This window comes from Alligator sinensis, unplaced genomic scaffold (assembly GCF_000455745.1).
Source record: "Alligator sinensis unplaced genomic scaffold, ASM45574v1 scaffold33_1, whole genome shotgun sequence".
Classification (NCBI taxonomy): Eukaryota; Metazoa; Chordata; order Crocodylia; family Alligatoridae; genus Alligator; species Alligator sinensis.
In genome coordinates, this window is record NW_005842086.1 from 1,601,798 (window position 1) to 1,628,268 (window position 26,471).

Consider the following 26,471-nt stretch of genomic DNA (forward strand, 5'->3'; position numbering starts at 1 on the left):
AAGGCAGCAGGGAAAGAAGAAAGGAAAAAAGGAGAAATTAGGTTTTGTGTGTTGCCTGAATTTCTAAATGTGATAACATCACAATTTATTTACACCTGCTAATTATGAGGGCAACTGAAGAAATTAAAATTGATACATATTATTTTTAGGGACTTTTTATATGGCATCATCTCCTTCTCCTCCTATAACACAATTTTCTAAAGTTTGTCTGTTCACTTCCCATAGCTGCTGCTGTTCTCTGCTTTACCTCTCAAGCTGCAAGCTGAAGGATAGTAAGTGTAATGGAAACGTTCAATGAATAATTTAAAGAAATCCAGCTCCTCAGAATATTTCAGTTTTCCAAAGATCCCAGCAGTAAGCTCCCCAAACATACAATAGCATGGCCCTGAACTAAGAGTTAGTCCTTAAAAATAAGTCAAGCTATAAAACACATCTTGGAATAGAAAATAATTTCTGCCTCTTCTCTTTTGAAATAAATTAAAAAAGATTTTGTCTTCAGCTGAAAATGTCATTATCACTAAAAGCTTATTCTGTCACAGGAAACAAGATCAATTTCTTATAGACACTGCAATAAGCTGTCTGTCGTATATGTTGGGGCTTTTTTATGTTTTTGTCCCCTTCCCCTCCCACCCTTCCGTAAAGCTTCAAGAAGCCCATGACAAATTCACTTGCCGGCTTGAGAGTTAAAAATCAAGGAGGGTGAGGACTCTGGCAAAGATTAATTTTAAACAAAGTGCCAGAAGTTATCCTCATGTAAGAAAGGGGTTATTCCCTAAGTAAGTGAGGGAGATGCTCTCTTTCTGGGTTTGGAAAAAGGGAGGTTGACACAAAAGGGAAGGAACAGGGAAAGGAATTCTTGGTGTGCAAAGGAAGAAAAAAACACACACACAGAAAAGACATTTTAGAGTACATTTTTTAGTGAAAAAAAAGTCCATTTTTATTTGAAAACAAAATTTGAAAATAATATTCTTCAGGGTTGTGGGAAATGATGCTTACAAACAGCAAAATGTTATGGCTAGAGGCCTGCAGAATGATTTCTCAAGGGTCGATGTAAATGGTATTATTTTATCAAATCAGTGTAAATCATCACCTTTGATCAAGACTCTCTTGAAAGACTTTTTTTTTCTTTAAGCTCCTTTATCTAAAGTGCACTTCTTTTTAAATCTTATTATATATATATATTTGGTTCATGTACTGATGCTGCAATTTCCAAAAGGACCCAAGTACACAAGTCCTATTCAAGATAATCAGTGGAAGTCAGTTAAAAATATCAAGTGTCTACATGGTTTAGGGAACCAAGTCCCATTTTCAAAAGCATTTAACTGAGCACCTAAGTCAACTGAATGATGTTTTTCTTTATCACCAGTTCTTTGTGCAATTGTGTATATTCTTAACATTTCCCCCTCTTAAATCTGGTAATTAAAAACCAAAGTAGACACAGGCATTAAGATTGCAAGATTTCTTTTTCAGTAAACATAACAAAATATTTTAAATAGAGTTGAAATGAAGATTTCTGTCAGAATGAGTTTCCAATGGAAGATGATGTTTCTACATAACTGAAATTTTCTTTTGAAAAATATAGAATTTTGCCAGAATTATAGAATTCCTGCCCAGTAAGTTTGACCTGCATCAGAATTGTCATTGTTTTTGATCTGACCAGAACTATTTCATTTTAAAACAGTCCAACCAAGCATTAAAATGCATTTCTATATTCATACTGTAATTTGCATATCTGTTCTCATTAATGGGATGGGCTCCCTAGAGGAATTCTCCCATAATACATTGTAATACTATACAGTTTTTTTTTCTTGAATCAAGCTGCATTATGGGAGTCACTTTCCTCCCTGTGCATTACTGGAGATATAGTGCATTTCAGGCTAATAAAGTAAAGTGCAGATGAAGCAAACGTGTTGAATCTCACACAAATGTAGCTCTACATTTTCAGTAGCATTTGAAGATACCACATTTGGGGATGCCCAGTTTACAGGCCTAAAACAGATTAGCTTCGTAGGAGCTGAATGTTCAGTATTTTTGCAGCTAAAGCTTCTTTAAGGTAGATCAAGCTAGGCACAAAAAAATCAGTAGTTGCTTTTGAAAAATGGGGGTTATATAGTTTGCTTGCTGACCCAGCATTTACTAATGGTGCATCACTGACTTTGTCTAGTGTGATATAAGGCTTTCTTATGATATGACCTCTCAGAATTAGTGATGAACTCTTCCCTAACTGGCAATACAAATCAAAGATTTTGTCACTGCTAGCAGAGGATTCTTTTTATTATCTGGACTGTCCACTACCCATGTATGTTCTGAGACAGAGTGCCTTTTCAGCACTGCTGGAGATATAGGCACAAATACAAAAAAACATATTTATTGCCTGAAACTGTGGAGTGACTTACTTTCATCCAAATTAATCATAAATTTTAGTGCTCCTCTGGAAGAGAGGTGCAGAGGATGGGGCATGGAAGCCTTGAAGTGGAATATTAGTATTCTGATTTATTTGTGTAACTTTCTTGGAAGGGTACATACTTACTGTGGGTACAAATTATCTACTATGCAATGCCTGTAATTTTGTTTTATAGACCTTATTTGAAATGATTAAGTGGTTATCCTATTTTTGGCAGTGGCTATTACACTGTGTTGTATCTAAGGCTGCCGGTAGTTCAATATTGTAATATTTCATTTTCAATCACATCTAAAAAGTGTGGGTTTCTTCCAGTGAAACGGGTGGTAATGCAACATGGCACCCTGATGGTTTTCTCACTTTAAAGCAAATTCAGCAAAGCATTTCAAGTCTATAATTTGCCTATGTCCATACTTTTAAGCCAATTCTGAATATTACATAGGAAATTTTCCATATCTGAAATTGAAAAAACAAAGTATGTTATTGAAAATCACTAAATGCCTATATTTTCTTAAACTACTAATTAGGGTCTTACGCTGAACTCCTTAGACATGTGAGACAAATTGAACTATTTACTTTAATAGGAGCTGTGGAATTAGATATGCACTTCACACTTCTATAACACTTTTTATCAAAAGGATCCAAGATCTTTAAAGCAACAACAATAAGAAATATATTTCAGAGCACAGGAAAAGTAAAAAAGTAAAAACACTTAAAATATTTAGATGGGAATCATTTTTTGAACAACTCTGCTGACAACACAACTGTAAGGATGAGGCATAAGCAAACTTGTGGAGTGTGGGGTTAGCCAGGACCTGAATCTGCAGGGTCTGGCAGTCAAGGCAGTAGTCAAAACCAGGAAGTCAGAGTTACATTTCTGGTTCAGATATCCATGTTTGTGGTCCAGGTCAGGCTGAAGGTCAGAAGCCAAGGAGTCCAGATGTACAGGATAGACAGGGGCAAAGTATTAGGGTCCAGGGCTGGAGAAAAGTAGGAGCAGGAATGGAGCATGGTTGAGCTGCTACATGATGTGATGCATTAAGCAAACAGAACTCAAAAGAAGGGTCTGAGATTATATATTCAGTCCAGGTGTCTGTACAGTCAGTCAACTTGGTGCTTGCAGCCGGTGTTGCTCTAGGGCCAGGTGACCCTGCTTAGAAGGCAACCTGCCCTCTGACAATGCTACATATTATGAAATAAGAACATGCAGCTGTGGTGTAAGGCTGGAAGGAAATGCTTTTATTTTGAGGTTCTCTTGTGCATCTGTTTAAATATTTAGATATATATGCATGTATAGATGCATATATATATATATATATATATATATGCATGTATATGCCCGGATTTAGAATTTGGATTAAAAAAAAACCCAAACAAACCAAGTAACACTCTGGAGTGCCATGAAAGCTGAATATATAAAACTATAAATAGATCTATTCCTTCAGAATCCAGTTCATAATTGTACTTGCAAAGATAAGGAGTTAATTGTGCTCTTCAGTAATATTGTTGCTGTTATTGGTAATGATAAAATTAATATTTAACAATGGAAAACTGATTAAATGATATGTAATAATTGCCATTATAATGCCGATTAGCCTTGTTATTCTGAGGGCCACTCTGAGTCACTATATAACACACAGAACAAAAGATAGTCCCTGACCCAAATAATTACAATTTAATTGTAAGGTAAGAGATAACATATGGATATAGACAGAGGCTAAGTACAGATGTTCAAAAAGCCCCTGGCAGAACTGCTGTATCACCAGAGATCCTGGTTTTCTCTGATTAAAAAAACAAACAAACCCAATATTTGTATATAAAAAAAGTAACCCAAAATCCACATTTTCCTGTGATGAAAATGAAACACCACTATATATCTATATGTTAGTGGCATTTTGTTTTAATGATTTCATTTTAATGGTGTTTCATTTCACTTTAGTCTAGAACTATATCCATTGAGGGTTAACTTAGAGCTTAATGTACTATTTTGAAAGTGCTCTAAAAGCCTTGAATGTCTGTTCAGTTATAGATTTAGAGTACTTTTGTTACACTTAAAGTGTGATAGGTGTAATGTCTGTACCTAGCCATAAAGATGGAAGGGAGACAAGGAAACAACATAAAAATTAAAACAGTTGAACCAACAAAAATGAGAGCGAGTTAGTGCTGGATAGTATTTCTTTTTGAGGCTGTATAAAAGGGTACAGCTCCAAATTGTTCTCTTATATATTCTGTTCAGGCACTGGAATGGTTAAAAAATGAAATATCTAGGCCCTCCATATGGTAATGGAAGGAGTTAGGCAATCTGGAATTCATACTGAAAGGAAGAGGTTGTGCAAGTGTTACTGCTAGTGCAGTTTTAAAGAAAGAGGCTGCATTCATGTGTCCAAATCACTTTCTATCTTAGGATCACTAAGTACTTTAGCAACATTATATTATTTAGGTGGTAACCATTCCTGTGAGCTAAAATATTCTCATTTTAAAAATAAAACATGAAGGGTCATGACAGATGTGGAAAAAAACTCCCAGCACTTTACCAGAAGAGGAACTGTTGTCAGTTTGACCCCGCTCCCCAGAATTTATATAGCTCATGCATTTCAGCATGGTTTTTTGGTGCTTTATGAATCAGCTATTAGATAAAATCACCCAAAAATCCTGCTGAATATGTGCCAAAAAGCCCCGCTCAAGTGTGTGAGCTATACAGATGCTGGGCAAGCCAGGTCAGACTGACTCAATTCCTCTTCTGGCCATGTGCAACACTGAGAGTGGGGGCGCATCAACCTGAAACTAAAGCGCTGGTTGTGGGGGGGGGAGGGTTCCACGTTTATAAGCCCTCAGAGTCTTTAAAGTCAGGAACATTCTGAGGCATCTAAATAAGCGGCCTCATTTTCCACGGAGCTTAAGTCCTCTAAACAAGGTACCCAAAGCCATACAGAAAATCAGTCACTGAATCAGGAAAGGAAGCAGGAAAGGAACTCTATATTTGTGACTCAAAGTTTCACCCACAAAACATTCTTTTCAGTATCAACTTTTCTAGTCCTAGAGAGTCTACTAAGATAATTTCAAGTTTGATTATTTTGCTATCTTTGGTAACTGTCAATGCAAGTTACTACCCCTGGGAATGGAACAGTGTGGCTTTTAGTTTTTTTGTTTGTTTCTTTTGAATGTTTTCAGGTGGTTCTTTTGACCCTATATTATTAAGAGTGAAATGGTTACAGTAGGTTTTTATTCAAAGAGATGACCTTTAAAATACTTTTTCTGATAAGCGTATTTTTGCTCTGAATTTACATTATTTGTAACTCTGAACTCCAGATTTTATGTCTACTCTTCATTGAAAGGAGTGTTGAATGTTGACAAATGTGCAAGTTGCAGGTTGATTAATTTTCAACTGATGCATGGAAGTTAAATTACTTGAAACGATATTAAACAAGGAGATGGTGAAATATGTTAGGAATGTCAATCTTGAGAAGGATCTATATTTCATAAACTATACAAATAGTTCACACTAATACATTCAAGGAAAAAAACCTGTGACTACAGGGTGTTCTTGGATGGATATTTTAATACATTTAAAACTATATTTTAGTGTTCATGTTAATTTTGGCATTAATAATGCATTTTAAAAGTTCTCAAGGTAAACTTTTACATAGTGCATAGTTCAAAATGTATTTTTTTCTGGACATCTAACTAGTAAAAAAGTATTTATTGTTTTATTAAGAATTTCTAAATAGGTTGCTTTCTTTTTTTTTTTTAAGTGTAGTTTTTTTTATTCATTTAATTACAATTTTCATCCTGAGATACATAGTGGCCGCATCTACATGAGACACTAAATGCACAGCAAATTAATTCTACTATGCATTAGTGCATCACGGCGAAAGTCATGCTAATATAATAATGCATAGTAGAATCAGTCTACTTCGCATTAGCATCAGTTAAAAGGCATGCACTGGTGCTACTGTGCAGTATTGCTGGTTATTGCTCATTGAGTTAGTACCTGTTATTACAGGTACTCAATGTGTAGTAATTATGATGCATTAATGAAGGTGTAGATGCTCTCAGTGTCTAGGACCTTTGCCTCACTGTAATCTTTCCCATCACCTTTAAAACTGATTTTGTAAAGTTGGGTAAAAACTGTAATATATTTCTATGAATTATAGATGTAGTAAAACGTTCTTGCCTATTTACACATGTTTATTTTATTTATATTCTTGCCGCCTTTAGATATACCTCATAACTTTGGAAAAGTGAAACCTAGCAAATGCATCTATCCTCTATTCCATTTGTTGATCTCAGTTATAGCTCCATGTAATTCTGCAGGTTAATATATCTAAATGCTCTCCCAAAGCTAGTGATATATTTGGCAAAGCTGAGCTATATGAGATAACTGGGAACTATGGCAGTATTAATTGCCTATGTAAGCATGTTAGTAGCCACAATTATTTGAGGATATCCTTTTGCATGTTTATATGTCTTTCAATTTACAGCATGATTTTATTTTATTTTTTTAGCTTTAGATGAATCACGGTTTTAAGTATTGTTCATGCATATAGGAAAAAGCCAAAAGTTCTGATATGTAGACAGGAGACAGCTCTTGTTTGGGTTTTTTTGCCATTGAAAATTAAGACTTTGCTATTGCTGGGTTTAGTAATTAGATAGAAATGTGTACCAAAATGATCATCAGTTAAATAGTTAATCACATTGACAATAAAGTTGTCATCTTTGTGTTTCTTTACAAACACTTGCATCACTAAAACAAACAATTGCACTCTTCCAAATCTATAGTATAGGAAGCTAGTGTACCATATATTATAGGCATTAGGGAGGCATTATGGAACTACCTCTCTTCATAGGAAGAAGAGAGGTAGTTAGCCATGTTAGTCAGAAGTCAAGCAGAAGGCAGGGGAGATAGGAAGAAAAGCCATAGTTTATACTAATATCTAATTTTCAGAGTTTTCTGAACAGAAAAAGAAAATTAAAGCCAGATTTATTTAAAAAAAAAGAAGCCCAGCTTCAGAAGAGTAATTTTGTACTACATGGATCCTGTCAAAAAACACCTGTGTTCAGTAAGTGACTTGCAGCTTCTGTACCAGCAGAAATGAATTATCTCCTGTTTTGTGTATACCTTTAAAGATCTCTTACAAATTTCAGGTGGAAAAAACTAAGTTATTGTTCCCGCTATGGGATGGTCAGGATGATAAACTCCCACCCTCTATTATCAATTTAAAGGGAAGCTTTCATACTAGATAAGGTTTTGTTTAAAGTCACATGGATAGTGATTTTCCTGGTATTATAGAGCAGGAAAAAGTGCTGACAGTTTATATACAATGATAATTTAGGGACTGAGGAGGGGGAGGACAGAGATTTTGAGATGGACCAAGAGTTTTATATTGTCTTCAAAGAAGCAGTTACATTGAGGAAAAAAATAGTTTTTTTTCAAAAATGCATGAAATACAACCACATCAAGCAAAAGACCTCATGTGAGTGTCCTCCTGAAATTAATTAGTTATATATTTTTTAACATCCAAACAACTATGTACTTTTCCTCCATTATTATTTTCACTTTCCTGAGATAACCTTATTAGCAGGTACTACATAAAAAGGCAAGAATGCCCATCAAATGCATTTTTGTTATACATGGAGTATCTGAATTACAGACCCAAGTTTATCGGTTATGAATTTTAGCAGCATGAATCTTAGCAGGAATATAAATTTAAACATGTAGCCACTCATGCCCATTGTCCCCAGTACAACAGAATGATAGAAAACTGTGCCAAAATAAGAGTTTTTAGTAATAAAGCTCACAAAGTTTGATTAAATTTAACAGTATTTTTCTGCTGTTAAATTACATCATAGCACCAATGAAATATGAATTGCTTACTTTGTTCAGTGAAAATATGAATGTAAGTAAAAATTGAAAATATGAATGTTTACACTTAGTAAATTCTACAGTGAATGAGAACCACTTGCACACAGCCCAACTCCCCCCCCCCCCCCCATATATATATTTATATGAAAACACTTTGGCAGAACAAAACTCCCATAAATTGAGGTCCTCAAAGCTGAACTCACTGCATGAAAAAAATGCTGTGACTCTCCAGTGGGAAATGGTAGTTGCAAACAATGGTACCTCTGAGGCCATATAAAGTTGTCACCCCGTCTTAACACATCTGTATTACAGAAGACTGGTGATACTTCCTCAGTTCCCACACTTGAGGAAAATTAGGGGCTTGATTCTTCATTCGGGCTTGGAAGATCTCAGGAAGGCAATAACAGAGCACCTTGAGATGGCTGCTTGTAAGAAAACAAACAGAAGTTTGAAATGGCACAACCAGAACTGATGGACCAGTCCTTCCTGATAACCAGGGATCCTGGTTTTCTCTGATAAAAAAAAACAAATCCCCAAGTTCTGGATTTAAAAAGTAACCCAAAATCCACAATTTTTCCACGATCAAAATTAAATACCACTATACATGTATGCAGTAGTGTTTCATTTTGATCACAGAAAAAAATGTGTTTTTTTAATTGGGTTTTTTAAATCCAAAAATTGGGGATTTCTTTTTATCAGAGAAAACCAGGATCTCTGCTGATAACAGATATGAGGTTGTCTTCTCAAAACCTCTAAGTCAATGCAACAACAAATCACATTTCAGAAATTACCAGGAACCATAATTAATACATGTCACTGAATTCTATGCTACATTTAGGTAGAGTAATTGTAATAATGATGGTTGGCTTGGGAAGGAAAATGAGGGGATCTGTACCTTTTAGAATTATTGGCAAGAAACAGCTTGGAACCAAATATTATATTATATAGAGACTGATGTTACAGAATGTTGATCAGTGTGATCTCCAGACTCCTGGAGCAGATCCTTTTTCACCTATAAAGTACCTGGAGTGGCATTATGCTCCTTTTCTGGTCATCCAAGTGTTCACACTTGGTCATTTACCTGCCATATTCTATTTTTCATGGCCATGTACAAGGTATTTTTGGTACTTACACACCCAGAGGAATTATAGCTAGATGTGTAGCCCTATGTGCAAGACTGGGCAATAAATGAAACAGAGATAAATCCATCTTTTCCCCCCAAATAGCTGAGTAGACAGGGCACTTTTCTGCAAAGCCAGGAAACATGGGGCATTCTGGTCTGGGCTTTTGTCCTCAGTTATGTAGAAGCTTCCCCCTGTAGTTTCATTCATTAATTTTTCCCAATAACTATGTTAATAGTACAGCTTTAAAAGTAGCACTGGGGACAGGCCTAATCAATGGCAGACTCATGGTATAGAGGTTGGTATGCTGGTCTGAGAAAGGCGCTTTGGAGGGCTAGAACTTAGGAACTACAGCTTTTGAGGAAGTGACTTTGTCTCTGAGCTGTGGTGGTGGAAGCACATATACACCACTCTTCTGTTCATTAATCTAAGTCTGTGTGATAGGACATGCTTTAGTGGTAGCCACGATGATCCCTAATGGTCACCTTAATCTGGCCCAGCTCACCCACTCCAGCTTCTCATGCTCTCACCCTACTTCTTTGCCTGCTATGACACGTGTTCACAGGGTTCCTCAAGCTTTTAGCTGACCTGGTAAATATGCTGCTGGACCTTATTTGAAGACTTTCCTGCCATGCCTTGATGGGAGAATATATATAGAAATTGTAACAATAAAAAGATTGCTGGCATATATTCCAAGGTAGTTAGTTTATATCTGGAATTATTGTAGCAGGGCTCTGCCCTCCCCCCTCGCCCCCACTTTCACCCTGTCCAGGCCTAGCCAGCTGGTTTAGTCTTTATCAGCTAGTAGTCTATCATCTTCTTTAGGCTCCTGCTGTAATGGGTTCACTTAGAACCTAATAGGTTGTTTTTAAAGTCACTCTGATAAATATACTGACTGCTATATAATCCATTTCAAAGAAAAATCCTCAATAAATTCCTCCCAGCTTTCAATCTTTTATATCTGGGTCATATGCTTCATTCTGTTTGAAAATAGGACTCACCCACCTCTTACAGGTAAGTTTTCCCACACTCGCCTGAATGGTGTCTCAGCTACTCTCAGTATTCCAGTAAAGTTCTGCGCCTCCACAGAAGCAAACTCTGAAAAAGCAACTGTGCCTGGCTGCTTCTTCTCTCTCCATCCTCTGCCTGGGAAATTAATCTTGCTTGTGGCAGTTTTTAGCTGTTTTCCACCCTCCACTCATTTCCAGCTCATTTTCTTTTTTTATCTTTACAGGTGTTGGGTTTTACAGACTGAAAGATGCTGCCTGATGCTACCATTTCCCTGTGCACTGTTTCCCAGACTCCCAGTGGGTAAGTACTGTAAAACCTCTTTAACAGGGTTGGAGCCAGTTTCCCTGTTATGCCTTGATGCTAAAAATAACAAGGAGAGGCTGCTCTCAGAGGCTGGTGAGCTCTGGGAGCTCTTTCTCTATACTCAGTTCTTCTCCTGGGCTCAACTTGGTCTGCCTAATTTAGGGTCTGACCCACTGCACACAGTCTCTAAACCTTTGGGTTTCTGACCCCACTACCCATCCACTCTCAGCCTTGGGCCTTCCAACCCCACTGGCCCCAATTACTTTAAGAGCTAAATTTGTGGTCTCCATCCTCCCCTGCAGTGACACATGCCCTGCAGATATTATTTTTTCACTATTCTTTGCCTTTGCAAGGGCCTCAGCCTTCTTGGCTTTAGCTTTCCATTGTTCTGGCTGTAGACATCCAGTCCTGGCCCACTTGTTATGATCCAGCTTTCTTGGTCTCAGCCCTCTCTGTGTCTCAGCCTCCAGGATCCTTATCCCTATCTCAGTCCCTTGGCCCTTCAGCCCTGTTGTGGTTTTAACCCAGCCCCACAGTGACCCTGGATCAGACAAGGCTGCTCTCACTCTGTGCCAATCCCTGGCCCTCTACATGGCTGCTATCCCCAGACTCTAAGCAGTTTGGAATTTAGCCTCACACAGCCGAGTCCTAGACCCCAGAAGGACCCTGTAACCAGATGTCCCTCAGGAACCCCTGTGACTTCTTAGCCACTCCTTGTAGCCACACCCAGTATGCCAGCTACAAATAAACCCCTTCTAGGTCTTCCTAGGTCCCTGCTGCCTTCTACACTTTGGCTACTAGCTCTTTTGCAGCTCCTCAAGTACCTAATTGATTGAGTTCCCCTCTCTTATATCTCAGGCCTGCAGAAGTTCTGCTTGCAGGGGGATCCAGGTGCAGACCGAGCTCTCTGACTCAGGAGCTAGGCTTGTAATGGGCTGCGGCCCCATTGTTTCTTGTTACATGGCTCAGCCCTCAGCCTGCTCTCAGGTGTTGTACCTTAAGTCCCAAGCCACATCCACTGCCTTCTCCCCTGTTCCTCTTTAACCCCTTGAGGGGTTCCCTGGCTGCATGCTGTTCTTCAGATGGCCTTTGATAATTGCCTAACTGCAGCCCTGTGGTGCGGGCTCCCTACCTCTTAAATAGCAGGAATTAGGGGTCCTTGTTACAGTCTGGTAGACATTACTTTCACGTTTAAAGCTGCTACAGGTCCACAAGCTGTGTGACTAGGATCATGTCTGTTATTTTGCATGCTTGGTCTACATAACTATGTAGTCATTCATAGCTATCCATGCATGTCTGGTAATAGAATTCTTCTGGGTGTGTAAATAGTAAAAATGCCTTGTAAATCATTAAAAATGGTCCCTTAGATCACTAAGAAAGAACAGACTCTCCTTATGCTTGAAGAACATTTTTTGTGCCTGAAAGCTTGCAAAGAACATTTTTATCCAACTATTTAGTTGATCTAATAAAAGATACCATATCTGTCCAAAGAACAGAATTTTAGCCTTAAGACTAAGTCAGAAAAGTCAGAAAACAGCAATAACTTTTCCTTTAACTACTTTTTAGGAACTCAAGAAGAATGCAATAGGATCATACTTCAGTGCCTTAGTCCACTTAGGTGTCTAATAGGTGAAATAGGATCTGGCCCTTGGGCTTTCAATGATTCTTGACTATGACATACAGGTAGCTGCATATAAAACCTATTTTAGTTTTTCCTGTTCAATGCTAAATAAAGCAAATCTGTTACTCGACAGAGACTTGACTCAATAGCATGGGTCTGATTCCCATTTAAGGCAATGTATATTTCCAAGGCAATGCAAAGGAACCATAACACAATTGTGAATATAATTGATAGATCCAAGGTGCGTTTAGTATAAATGAGAATCAGGATTAAGACAATTTGGGAAGAAAAGGATTTGGGTTGGCAACATTAAGAAGGGGATTCAAGTGCTGGGAAGAAAAGTCTGTTAGTGAAGTTTAAATTTAGTATATAATGGAGGCTGAGGGGGGAAAGGTCAAGGATTTGGGGCAGACAAAAAGTCTGTGAAAAATGACCAGGCGATTATCAGAGATATGAGTCATCATTCAGAGCCTGTTTTGTCTTAATCCACCCCAGCTCCTACTTTGATTTTTAGTGGATTATTCAACATAGTTTTCCTATTTGCGAAAATACTAATAATCCTCCAAACTCTTAAGGCTTTGAATAATTTCATTCGTGAGAGTAGTCTGATAGGCTTAAATAGATCTATTCACATTAAGAAAGTTACTTGCATGCATAAATTTATTGCAGGAATAAGTCCTTAACGCATGGACCTTCTACAACATTTTTTAATTTAAACTTGCTCAAGTGCCCTGTATTATTCTGATTGCTCTTGAATATATCTTTTCCATTTCCACATTATTGTTCCAATAAAAATATAAGTAGAATTAATGACAACTAGCCTAAAGAGCCTCTTTTACCGTTCTACTGTCATTTCTTCTGGCTTATGTCCAATACGTTTATGTACAGGAAATGACTTACACTGTTTTTGCTCTTTTTTATACTGCACCTTTACTTTAAAGTGAAGATTCAATCATTTTTCTTTACTTTTTAAATAGCCATGTTTTCAGCTTTCTAGTAACCCTGTTTACAATTTTCTCATGTATTCGGGAATGGAATGAAGTAATTTCACTAGGCCTTATAGCACTATAAAATCAGTAGGCAGGTTATAAAAATATATTATCATATGAACAAATTGTTTGTGCCTGTTTAAAAGTTGGGGAAATGTTACAGAAACAGTGACTGGGATAAGGTCAGTTTTTATACTCATACTGTAATATTGCCTGTGAACAAATGTGCCTAAGTCTAGAAATAGACATCATCAAATGAATGGATCAGATATGCTGGGATATGTCCTCGCCCAGCTGGTCCACTTAATTGGATGAAACACACATTGCCCATTGTCTCACCTCTTGATCTTGATGGACAATGGATGACATGTTCCCCCTTGCAGAAATACACCCATTGTCTGCTTGGCAGTCTCAGTTCTAGGACCTCACTAGAGCAAGTGTGACACTGTGGCATGGTTCTGGGGCTGGAATGATTGGTGATTCAGCTGTCTGGTGATCTCAGCACTGGGACCTCACCAGAGCAAGTTCCAGTGTAATCTCAGGCCTTGGGCTGCCAATCTGCTGATTGGTGGCCCTAACACTAGGACCACCCCAAAGTGTCTCAGCCTTCCCCACTTCCACAAATGCACTCCCCCCCCCCCCCCCCCCCCCCCTCCCCGGGGGGGTGCTTTGGGGGGGCCTTCCCCGAAAAGCCCCCCCCCCCCCCCCTCCTCCCCTGCATCTCTGAGGTGTGTCTCTGGAGGTGACTTTCCCTCCTTCCAGGGATGGGCCCAGAGATTGTCTAAGGTGCATCTCTGGAAGCAGGGAAAGGTGGGTAGGCGCTCTTTAGGCTTGAAGGGCCTATCCTGTGCAATAATTGACCAAGGTTCACAGGCCTGGGCCCCTCAATCCTAGGAGCTACCTGCTTGGTATGGCAAAAGAGTGAGGGTAGCTGTGGGCAGCCTGCAGTCTCTTGCCATAAAGGAAACAAATATCCATCACAGCAAAGTTGTACATTTTATTCAATTTATTCCTTTTTCATGGCCACAATATGGCATGACCAAAGGTACAGACATCTATTTGCTGTCAAAATTTTTTATGGTGGCCCAAAGGCAATATCTACTTTTACTCTAAGTGTATTGTTTCATTGGAACCACCCAAGGGTAGCTTCTTTTCCCAGTTCTGTCCAGCTCATCTCAGTCTTACATCAGTGACTGTCTCATGACACAACAGCTCAACTTAATTTTTTTAAGAACTCCCTTTTATGAAAAAAAAATGTCCTTTGTTCACATTGCTGCTTCCTCCTCTTTTCGCCCTTTTGGAGTGCTATGTAAAAAAGTATAAGGAATTCAGGTGTATCTGGTTAGAAGGTAGGTTGCATAAGTTTATGAGTTTAAGGTTCATGGGAGATTGCTCCTTATCTTTCACCCTATACACATTGCTTTCTTACATGAAGGCGGGGTAGATTTTGATTTTTAAGTTCATCTGCAATTAGAAATATACGCTGGGTAGTTATCAGGGTATCTACCCTCCCCAACATGGACACAGCTATATTGGTATGACTTGACTTATTTCCATCTGGGAAGGGGAATAACAATACCAATACAGGTCACCAGTATATCTATATAGTTGCACCATCACTAAGGGGTTTATCAGTATAACTATTTTAGTAAGAAATTACATGCTCAATCAAAATATTGTATTGTTAACACATTAAAGTAAATGTATAGGCCTAGCAGTTCAGAAATGTCCTGTGGTGCATGGTGCTGGGCCATTCAGTGTGGGTGCTGAGGTCTTGGGTTCTGGCCTGTCCTTGTTTTGGGGTTGGACTTGATGATCTGCTTAGGTCCCTTCTGACCCTAACAGCTATGAAACTATGTGTAGCTGCAGTACTTTACAGTGGTATTAAGTTGCATGTAAACTGTCTATATTTAATGGAAATTCCTATCACTAATTGCTAACCTACTTTTGTAGACAAGCAACTATAATAACTGATAAATTCTTATATCCTATTTCACTTCTAACTCTTTCATTTTGTTCTACTGTTACTGAATCCTTCTTATTTTTTACTATATATGTTGCATTATTTAAAAGACTCTTTGACATATTTACTACTTGTACAGAACTAATTCAAGAACAAAATTGCTTTTAACATGCTGTGATAGATTTGGGGCGGGGGGACTTCAATTATTTATAGACTAATTTTGTGTTTGCTGTCTCCAAGATGGCAATGTGAAAAGTTCACAAATCTGGCTATATGACACTTGCCTCCTCTACGCTGGGTTATTGACATTTGTTGGTGGACTGACAGTAAATCATAACTCCCTAGGCTGCTCGTTAACTTTTAGAAGTTGATATAGTAACTTATAAGTTTGGTCTCTCTTGGTTGGCAATGAATTTTGCTTATGGATGTTACAGTATATAAAGAAAGTACTCAAGACTATAATAAATATTGCCTCAAAGATTAAATTTAACTGTGGCAAACATGAACCATAATCACCATTGAGTTACAATTTTTTTCTCAATGTGGCATCCACATGACACTTCAGAGGCTTTAGGGATCAGTGTATTTTTCACACTAGATGAATTGTATTTTCATTTCAGGCAATGTCATTATCAGACCTGTGGGCAGCCATCAATCACCTTATGATCTCCAAGTCATGGATCACTGCTGTTAGGATCTTACTAGATTGTGCTAAAGAAAAACACTGAAATTCTTTGAAAGAGATGACATTTTACCTGGAGAAAGATAATACAATAAAGGAAGCTATCAACAACAATAAATGGGCAAAGAATACACTTCTGAAACAAAATCTAACAAGAAGAATGCAGAGCTCTTTTAAACAATGCAGGCTACTGGATTATGTTTTCTTATTTATGTAGTGTGTTATTTGTTTTTTCTTACTTAACCCAAATGCTTTCAAGGGTATTAATATCTAGGAGAATTAAACCATCTGTTCCTTCCTCTATTGCATCTAGAAGGCAATACAATCTATTTGCATCATTAAAAACAGCAAACATAATTCACTTGTTTTTGTGATTTTTCAGAGCACATATATGTGGACAGCTGACTAAATAGCTATAAACTAAGCCATACATTAATCAGTTTTATACACAGTTAAATTTAATCTTTCACTCATTGTCTCCTTGAAAAGATTGCTATGATAAACCAATAAGTCACCACATGATTTATAATAGTAGATTATTATTTCATGCCTTGTACTTCGAACTACACAATATTTCTCCACCGATGTAGATCCCAGAATGGATTCATTTCCACTAGAAAATGGCATCTAATTATGTAATTTCATTCTTTCCCCCCAAGACCGGTATTATTAAAGGCAACAGGGAGGATGGTAGATGGGGAATAGGAGGTAGCAAATGGGAAGGAAACTGAGGAAAGTGGGGACAGCGTGCAGGTGAGGAAGGGAAGTAAAAGGATGCAGCCCAGGCTTCCACTATGAAAACAATTCTTAAGAGATTGGAACTGAATGAAATAAATGGAATAACTCCCATTATCTTTAATGGGATTCACCCAAGGGAAGGATAAGGGGGGAAAAGGAAAATAATACTATAAGGATATTTACTCTAATATTTTATTATATTTATTGTTTCTTAGATGTATTAACTTTTATCCCTCTATTATAGATTACCTGAACTTCTACTTCTGTTTCTCCTTTTCTCATGTCCTTTAAGAAGTGCAGTCCTTGCAGCTGTAATTTGTGGCTTAATGGCTTCTTTGGATTCTCTGTTTTCCATCGGTGGTTAGGGACAAGAGAAGTCATTGAATAGAAATGTTACTACTTCCCAAGTTATTAATAAAAAAGTAAACTGAAAGCAGCTAGGAAGAATGAGTGAAACTGTTGGGTGAGAGTGGGAAGGAAAGACTCCAGCTAGTCTATCAAAACTGTTGTAACTGATATAAAATGTTTTGAATAGTAAAAGCAACCTATGCCCTGTCTTCACTAGGATATTGCATCAAAATGATTCACTCTGGATGGATGTTTCATTTAAAGTGTTTTGCAGTAAGGGCAACGCCAAAATGTGGGTTGTTAGTAACACAAAAAACCTAGTGTGGACAAAAATCTTAATAAATCTTAAGAAAGACCTTCTAATGTTATAGTGTTGTTGTAGACAAGTGCTAATCAGCTAGTTCTGGTGATAGTTGAAGATAAGGGACTACATTGTAATATCCTCATAAGGTGCAAAAAGTGTAGATTTTGGGTAAGTGTAGGTAAGCACTCAATGGGTAGGAGTGATTCTGCTTCCCACAGGGGTGCATAAATGCCCCACATTATAAGTATTAGTACCTGTATTTCTTATACACAGTTCTAGTACACAGCCATTCTCCTATAGGGGTTTTCAGTAGTGTTCCCCCTGTGCAATGATGCATTGCCAGGACTGTCTTACTTGCTACTAAGCTGATGGACCTGCACACAGGCTGTTTCAAAAGACCTTTCTCTACCCCAAAAGGGGCACTTCAGTACTCTGAACAAGCAGGTAGCTCCCAGATTTCCCAGCATGGAGCACAGCTCATACTTGGATGGTAAGTTAAACTACCTACCCAGGAATCTAGTTGACCATGCATAGTAGTAGGACTGCTGTTGGAGAAGACCAAGCCCATTCCAAGGAGGTGAAGAGGATGCCAAAAATGCCTGGAAGGCCATCCCATCTTTATTCCCCAGAAACTATATGCCATTAATGATTTTATGTCCAGAATCAGGAGACCCAAAAGGGGAAGTTGACCTGCAGACCACTCTTGCTGAACATGACCACCTGTGAGGATACCTGCAACACTAGCCAATACAGTTTGCAGCTGGAGGTGGACCTGATCAGAGGTCCAGCCCTGAAGTGGAGACACCTGAGGCAGTGAGAAACAACAAATCTCCAGCAAGGCACGGATGAGGTAAGTGCAAGTTTTGACCAGGAGGCCTTTGCCTGGTGCCTCACCTTCATGTAAATCTTCCATAAGCCCTGCAGCCAATAGTATTTTTGAGACTGAAGCTTTGCAGCTGATGCTCAGGAGGCAGAATAAGTGCAGCAGTCATCTAGTCATATCATCTTGCCTTAGTTGCCTGAGTGGGCACAGAAAACAGGGCCCAGCAGGGGACAAAGTCAGGGACAAGTTGCAAGCTGCCCCACCAGGAGATGAGTCCCCAGTTTCATGTGCACTCACAGATCTAGGCCACGATTTGACTCTGCACAGACCTCTGCTCCTACCTCCCATCCTTCCCTGAGGCCTCACTACTTTCTAATAGTCTCCCAAGAGAATGCCAGTGTCACATGTCAACAGTCCCATGAAGGGACACACCATTGACGAATCTACTTCAGGAGCTTGGGGATTAAAAAAATATTTATTATTATTTCACAGTCATCTACTCTGGCTTGAAAAACTACAACCCTTGGGACCCTCATCCAGCTCCCTGCCCATTTCCTGCCCCTTCATCTGGCTCCATAATAGTAGTAGCTGAGGTCTCAGGAATGAATAGATGCCAGCTTTCACCATGGGCTGTAGTGAAGGTGAACTGCTACTCATGCTTTATGCATACCAACATTTTCTAGCCTACACAGATTTGCCCAAGACAGCTAAGGGTATATGAGAGAGTTGTTCCAGGGTATGTAGGACTACTATGCACCTCTTGTAGTTAAATCTATGCACATAAGTGTGATTCATTTTGCGGAAAAGGGGAATTAAAATCACATTTAGGTACATGTCCATGCAACCTTATGTTGCTATTAGAGGTATTAAAATTCTGGCTCAGCTGTCCATGCTTCTATTATTGGATCTATCAACTGCCTTCAATATTGTCAGTCATTGTTGATCTGCTTTCAGATTTTGGATGGCATGTACAGGTTTACTTTTTAATGACTAATATTTAGGGTTTTTTTTTTTTATCTCAGAAATCTCAGTGTATAACTATATTCAAGAGTTATTAACTGTGGGTCTCAAGGATGGCATTCAGTTCAGAATGACCCCTTCTGTAAATTGTAATGTATGCATAATGTCATTCAGAGATTTAGTTTAGTAAGGAAACATATACTGTGTTTTTTCCAGTATTTTTTTTCAGAAGGATGATGGAAACCTGTTATATGTTTCTACTTTTCTATTGCAGTTCTGTGGAGGGTCCCCATTTGTGGCTTGCTCCTGGTCAGCGGGGACGTGAAAACTGTGGTTTTAAATATGGTGCCATTTTTGTCTCCCACCACTAATTGACTAAGGGGGCACAGATGGCCCTGCTGTTTGCTGCTGACTGGTGGGGAGGCCTAAACTGTGCCATGTTTGAAACCATGGTTTTAGCTCCCTGCTTATCAGCAGGGATCCTGTTTTTTTTCTGATAAAAAAGTCCCCAATTTTCAGATTTAAAAAAGTTACCCAAAATCCACATATTTCCATGATTAAATTGAAACACCACTAATTAGATATATATACACACATACACACATGCATATACAGATAGATAGATAGATAGATAGATAGATAGATAGATAGATAGATAGATAGATATACTTTCCCTCCTTTAAAACAGTAATCCCAAAACCACATTTTTCCCTGATCAAAATAAAACACCACTATATATATACACACTATGTAAAAAAAGTATAGGGAATTCAGGTGTATGTGGTTGGTAGGTAGGTTGCATAAGTTTCTATATATATATATAGTGGCGTTTTATTTTGATCAGGGGAAAACATGGATTTTGAGTTACTTTTTTAAATCCAAAAATTGAGGATTTTTTTGTATCAGAGAAAACCAGGATCCCTGGTGATCAGGAGGGGGCAGTGGGGTCCTCTGCTAATCAGCAGTTAGGATGGGGGACCAAGGGGTGAGGTGCATGCCGGGGAACATGCAAGATTAAAGGAGCTGCCATGCACTCTACTTCTGCCATGAATTCGGTAGGTCCCTGGCTGTGAACTAACCCCCCACAAATATTTTCAATTAAGCCTGAGCTCATTCCCCTGCACTGTCAAAGAAAAGTGAGCTGACAGGGACAGGGTGCTCTCTGTGAGGACACTGATCACTTTGGGCACAGTGCATATGACATTTGTTTGATTGGGTTTCTGGAGTGGCTATGATCTCCAAACAATGAAGAGGGGGTGGGAATTGGTGTTCAACTGGCCAAGTTCCCATTCAAATTATTATTTAATACTGTTGGGATTTTATTTTATTGTATTATTAATGATATTCTGGGACCTAAACATTTAGGTAGGTATCTCTTTAGGATTTAAAATTCAAACTAATAGATTAACTAAATTGCAATCCTGTGTGCTTTGTATGTTCTTTAAACAGTTCCATTACTTAAAAACTCTTATGAACTCATGTTATCTTGTAAAAAGGAAGGAGAAGGATCTTCAGTTCCAGAGACAGCAGTAACAGAGTTATTTTTGCCTTTGTGATTTTAAAAAATCTCTCCCTTATGATAGGAAGAACAGCAAAATAGCTATACTAATGATTTGACATTCATCATCAGTTTGCAGCATCTGCTGCAGTGCTTGGCAGTCCACTTAAAACAAATCCCAGGTGGCCAGCAGTGCTGGACTCACAGACAGTCAGTCATGGATATTAAATGATCATGAGATAGTATACCACATAACTCTAGGGGTCATCATCAACCATTGTACAAGTGTATGTTTCAGCACTGTATGCCATTGCTCTACCATGCAGTTACACTCAGTAATATATTAAGACCTAAAAAGTTTCTTGATGCCTTTTCTTAAACAAATTGATTTATGTTGTTTTTTTATGTCTGCTCTTTGAAAATGAAATGATACTGGTTTCCGTCAGAAACTTGGGGAAAAAATATGTCTAGACTTTCTATGTCATTTGTAGGTCACACATGTTGATATTAAAACCATCACTAAGTTCAAGGATTTTTCCCTCCTCCTCTTCCCCGTATTAGCAAGACAGACCCCTGACAATTTCTGTGAAAGCCATTATTTTGCATTCATTCCCACTGTCCCATGAACTAAAATGAGTCCATTTAAATTTTGAGCAATATATTTGAATATTGCCCTGAGTTACTAACAGAAGTGTTTTAATATTCCAGTGGTTTAAGCCTAAGTTTTTGTAGGGTATAAAGTTATTTTCAACTATCAAAATATATTAACAAATTCTAAAGCACCCAAAATACTTTATCATGAACATTTATTTTGTAATCACTCAATGAAAGAATGGTATCAAGAACTTCCATGCTATTTATGTTGTGGGTAACCCACATAGAGAGGAGAGCAGCCACTTCATATCCCCTGCCATGCACGTGGATAGGCATGGAATGACAGACAATGGCTCCTGTTCCCTTAACAGTGTCCAACACAAACAGAACAAACATCCATTTGCAGTTGAAAATAGCAATTTTGTCAGCAGTTACCTTCAAAACCAGGGGCAGTTATGTTTGAAATGAGTGTAGTATAGTGATAAGCAATGAAGTCTGAAATTATATACATTTTGATAATGAAGAGACTTAATAAGACCATAGACTTAGGCACTTTTTCAAACAACACTTCCGACACTCCCCTTAAGTTTCATCTCTGTCTTGCTGAGATTGAACCAGATCATGCTTTTTCTCATCCAGGATGCCATTTCTTTCAGATATTAGAAAAGACAAAATAGTACCACCCATGTTTGATAAATGGGAGATTTTATAACATTTGCGCCTTGATAGCAGTTGCTAGTGTCACATTTCTCACTCAGTGGAATAACATATTTGTTAAATGAGAGATGACACACAGATCTGCAGGATTTTGAAAGTAATAAGCGTCATGGTGAGTAGAAGCATATAGGCATCAAACCCTTTGAGGATAGGATAGGAGCAATCTGAATGCAACACAGTATACGCTTCCAAGAAACTGTATGCAAATCATCAACACCTCATGACCTATGGTGTCAAAAGCTGCCAACAGGACAAGTTTTATTTGCACAGATGCTTGGTTTTCATCCAGAGCCATGAGGAGAATACCCATTAGTGCAACAACTTTCTCTGAGTTAAATCCAGGTAGGAAGTAATGGAAGGAGTAGAAACTAAAAAGAACATATAACATTTAAATTAAAATAACTTTTTTAAGGCAGAAAACCACTTATTTAATGATGTACCTATCTATTAGAGCTAGACAAAAAAATTCTATGAAGTATATTTTGACAGAAAATGAAATCTTTGACAAAATTAAATTTTTCATGAAAAGCATCTCATTTCTGTAGAAAGTTTTTATTTTTCATCAAAGTATTTCAGGTCTTGCTTTTCAGCCTATTTTGGTCTTTTGCTGAAATACATCATATGAATATTTTCCAGGTTTTGAGCCACTGAAAATTCAAATTTCTCTACAAAAAAAAATTAACAGACACATATATTCAGTTTTGGCTTTTTGTTGAAAAGTCTACAGGAGAAGAACACAACATAACTTTGCACAAACCCAGCTGTTCATACCCTGGAGATGCAGCACATAATCAGACCCAAAATACAAAGAATTTCTGTGTGTCTCATATCTATACAACAAATAATATTATCTTTATGCAATTAAGATGTATTTCAATTTATAATGTATTATAACTAGGAATTACAGAGAGATTGTGAAACAAACTGTTGCCATAACACAGTTTAATATTATTAAACATTTACAGTTTCCTGGGGATCATTAAAAGTTGCTTTTTAATGGATGCTAAAAAAAAATCTTTTAAAAGATTAAATACATCAAATTGTCACAAATGCTGCTTCATCTGTTGTCTCAGTATGCTTCAATTTTCTATTGAAGGCAAGATGGCATTATGAAGAAGTTCACAGTAGGGTTGCAGTCCAACTTTGAAACATTAGACTTACATATTTGTACCTGAGTTAGGCTGTCAGACTAAGCAAGGATTTTACATCAAAAGGAATGAAAAGCAAGGCAGACATAAAAAAAGGAAAATAGATTAGCTCTACATTTTCACTGATTTACTGTCAGCTGCACTGGCCCCCAAGAAGACATTGAAAAAGAGTATATAGTATGTTTTTCTTTGATTTTAGGATGCTTTTCAAAATAACTAGGTCAGTCCAGAGTTGAGAAATATTAGAAAGAATTTTCTGGATGATCATTTCAGATTAGAGGATGGGGAATATTTAGTGAACAGGCCGTGAAGCTGGTTTGATTGCTGACAGTACATTAATGGAATATTAATGTAACACTTGCAACTGTTAGATAAACATCCGTGATTTACAGAGTAGGGACCATGCCTTACTCCATATTTGGAAAGTACTGAAGACTTTTTGGGTGTGACCATAATCTAAGTAATAAAAAGATTACCCACTATGGTTAACACAGTAGTAACACATACTAGCAGAACTGGAGTGATGCTTATAGAACAGGGTTGGCCAGAATTACTCCCCCTGGGAGCCATATCCGATTCAGCGGGCAGGAGGAGGAAAGAGTGCTGAGCAACCCAGAGTAGGGGTGATGACCACCCACCCTCCCTGCACCACTAAGTCACTTCGGCTTTCCCCACGGGGAGCGCACCCCGGGCTACGTGGCACGGCTGCAGCTCAGTGCCGAGACAGCAGTCTCAGAGGGAGAGAAGGAGGGAGGAGGGTGAGCTTGGGGTGTGCTCCCCGCAGGGAAAGGTGGAGCGGTTGAACCCAGGACATCATGGGCCATACATTTTAAAAACAAATATTTGTTTAATTTTTTTTCAAGCAACCTTTTTTCTTGTACATAATATTTTAACAAAACTGTACTCTTTTAAGCCTTCATGGATATCAGCATGTTGTGTACCTTGGCCATTCTTAACTTCATAGTAGCAGGTCCTAAATCCTGTTGCTCCAGTGGCACAGAGCCCTACCATTCCTCTAAAGAACAAAATCTCCAGTGTCGATTTGTAAGCACTATGGCACAAAAAGAACTGTATTTATTCTATCCAGTAGAAAACAGTGATATGTGTACATGCTGACTGATTTATAATATAATTCTGCAGCAGGCTTCAAAATAGTTGTTTATGTAATTAGAAAACTTCCTTTGGAAACATCCCTATAGAATGGTTCATATTTAATTTCCTAAGTTTGCCACAGTGGGGTTTTAAAACATAAATTTAAGAACATTTTGATTTGAACTTAAAATGTTAATAGAGTGAGTGAGACTTACCAAAGATATCCTTGTGATAATTGTACATTTTCATTTCTGCTTCTAACATGCACTTAAACAATCAGCCTGCAAACCTCAGAACACTATTTTGACATTAAACAGTAACTGAAGCAACTATAATACATTAATTTGTTTTTTATTTGTTTTCTTTTGCTGCTTGTCTCAAATTAGAAGTAATGAATCATTCTAAAGTTCTGAAATGGCTGAACACTGTTGTGTTCCTTTGCATTTGTAATGCGTTTTAGCCCTAACACAATTATTGAATAGACATACATAAATTCACACATGTAGATGTAAATGGTTTCAAAATCAGGGCAAACTTTGAAATTCAGGGCCTTGAACTTTGTGGGACTACCAGATACACACTCCTGTGATTAGCTGCTCCCTCTCTCTCTTTCTCTCTCTCTCTCTCTTTCTTTTGTAAGGGGAGGAGTGCTGCTATAATAAAGCTTTAAATCATAATTCCTAACCAACTGAAGAAAATGTTTACCCGAGTCTGTATTTTGCTGCTCAAAGGATCAATGACTACAATCATACATATAGAATACCAATTGCTATGCAAGGTGGCATCTGTGTGAGTCAGAAAACAGACCATAAGAAGAGATAGTGAGTGAATTGGTGAACACTTCGGGGGTTGGGTAGCTAGGTGTATAGCATTCTATAAAATGGAAAGGAGGCTACATAATTTGTTTCAAATTGGTTCAAAGTAGATTGTTGTATTTTTCAGTCTTCACAGTGCTGAATTCAGTTTTTGGTTGCTTTTCATTCTAACAGTAAAATACGGAATCTGGATAGTAAGTGATTGGGGATTATATCATGTTTTCACTACTTATCACAGGGAAAGAAATATCCTTGTTTATGCTTTATGTAATAGAAGGTGATGCCCCTATTTTTTAAAATTATGAAATATGTTATTTCTAAAGTCCAAGGTTCCCCACACATATCTTTTGGCACCGCAGTTTGGTATCAACTGGGATTTGAACAGAAATCTGACCCAGAAACAAGACTATCATAAAATAATAATATAAATATATGAAAGATACATAACTGTCACTATATATCTAGATTCATTTCTTAAGAGATTAAGTTAATATTATGAAACAAATTTCAGCGTCATTTTGATAATATACTCTATTAGTGAATCTGGCATGAATTTCAGTCCTCGGTCTGCATTTGCTTACATACTAAAATTACATACACAAAAGCATACATACTCTCAACCTTTTGCAAATGAAAATACTTTATGACACTGTTGAACAAATCTACACTGGCATGTGCTTTAAGATAGTGTTGCTTCCTTGTCCAGTTATCCATATCCTATAATTGACACCAGTGGCACTTTTCTGCCATCAGTGGCAGGATTTTGAACCCTGTATTTTGGCTGCTTTCTGAAGAAAAAAATTGGAAACAATCTGACTACATAATCAAAGAGTAATCTCTCTCTCTCTCTCTCTCTCACACTCTCTCTCTCTCACACACACACACACACACACACACACACACACACCCCCATAAACCCAGACAGTCACATGAGGTCCACAGCCAATCCTATTTTTTTAAAAATACTAGCCTACACACATTGTTGCCTATATCTAGGAGCACACCTTCATCAAGAACTGATTTTAAAAGAATCAATTGTTCTTGCAGCTTGCAATGGATTTTTGTCTATATAGAACTAAGCAATCAAATCAATATTTCCACAACAATTTCTTCAATTATTAAAAGCTTGCTGACATACTGAGAGAGCGAGACAGAGATTTTGGTATATTATGGGTATCTCTAAATTGCAACCCAAAGGCTTATGCAACTGAGCTAATGCTAAGTTAGTATCCTGGATTCAAAATCTGTTTAAATCCCTGGATAAATACTTGGGAAAATATTCCAAGCCAAGGTCCAAGTGCCATGATCCATCTGTCCATACGTAAATTAGCTGGTTTAAAACTAGCTAAAGCAGGAGTGGGCAAAATGTGGGATCAAACTTACCATGCATTTTCACCTGGCCCGTGATGCCCACCAACAAATTATACCCTACCCAGGCCTTCTGCCCACAAGGGTGGGAATGAGAAGCCCACAAATGCAC

The 26,471-nt window shown here is 37.9% G+C and overlaps 1 long non-coding RNA gene across 1 annotated transcript in view; it reads left to right on the forward strand.

The window, feature by feature from the left end:
* The window catches only part of LOC102368357, a 50,247-nt gene extending 33,946 nt beyond the window's left edge, over positions 1–16,301 (forward strand). Inside the window, exons 2-3 of the long non-coding RNA XR_323859.2 lie at positions 10,620–10,696; positions 15,893–16,301. This is a non-coding gene — a long non-coding RNA (uncharacterized LOC102368357). The remainder of the gene's footprint in view (positions 1–10,619; positions 10,697–15,892) is intronic.
* The last annotated feature ends 10,170 nt before the right edge of the window (positions 16,302–26,471 follow it).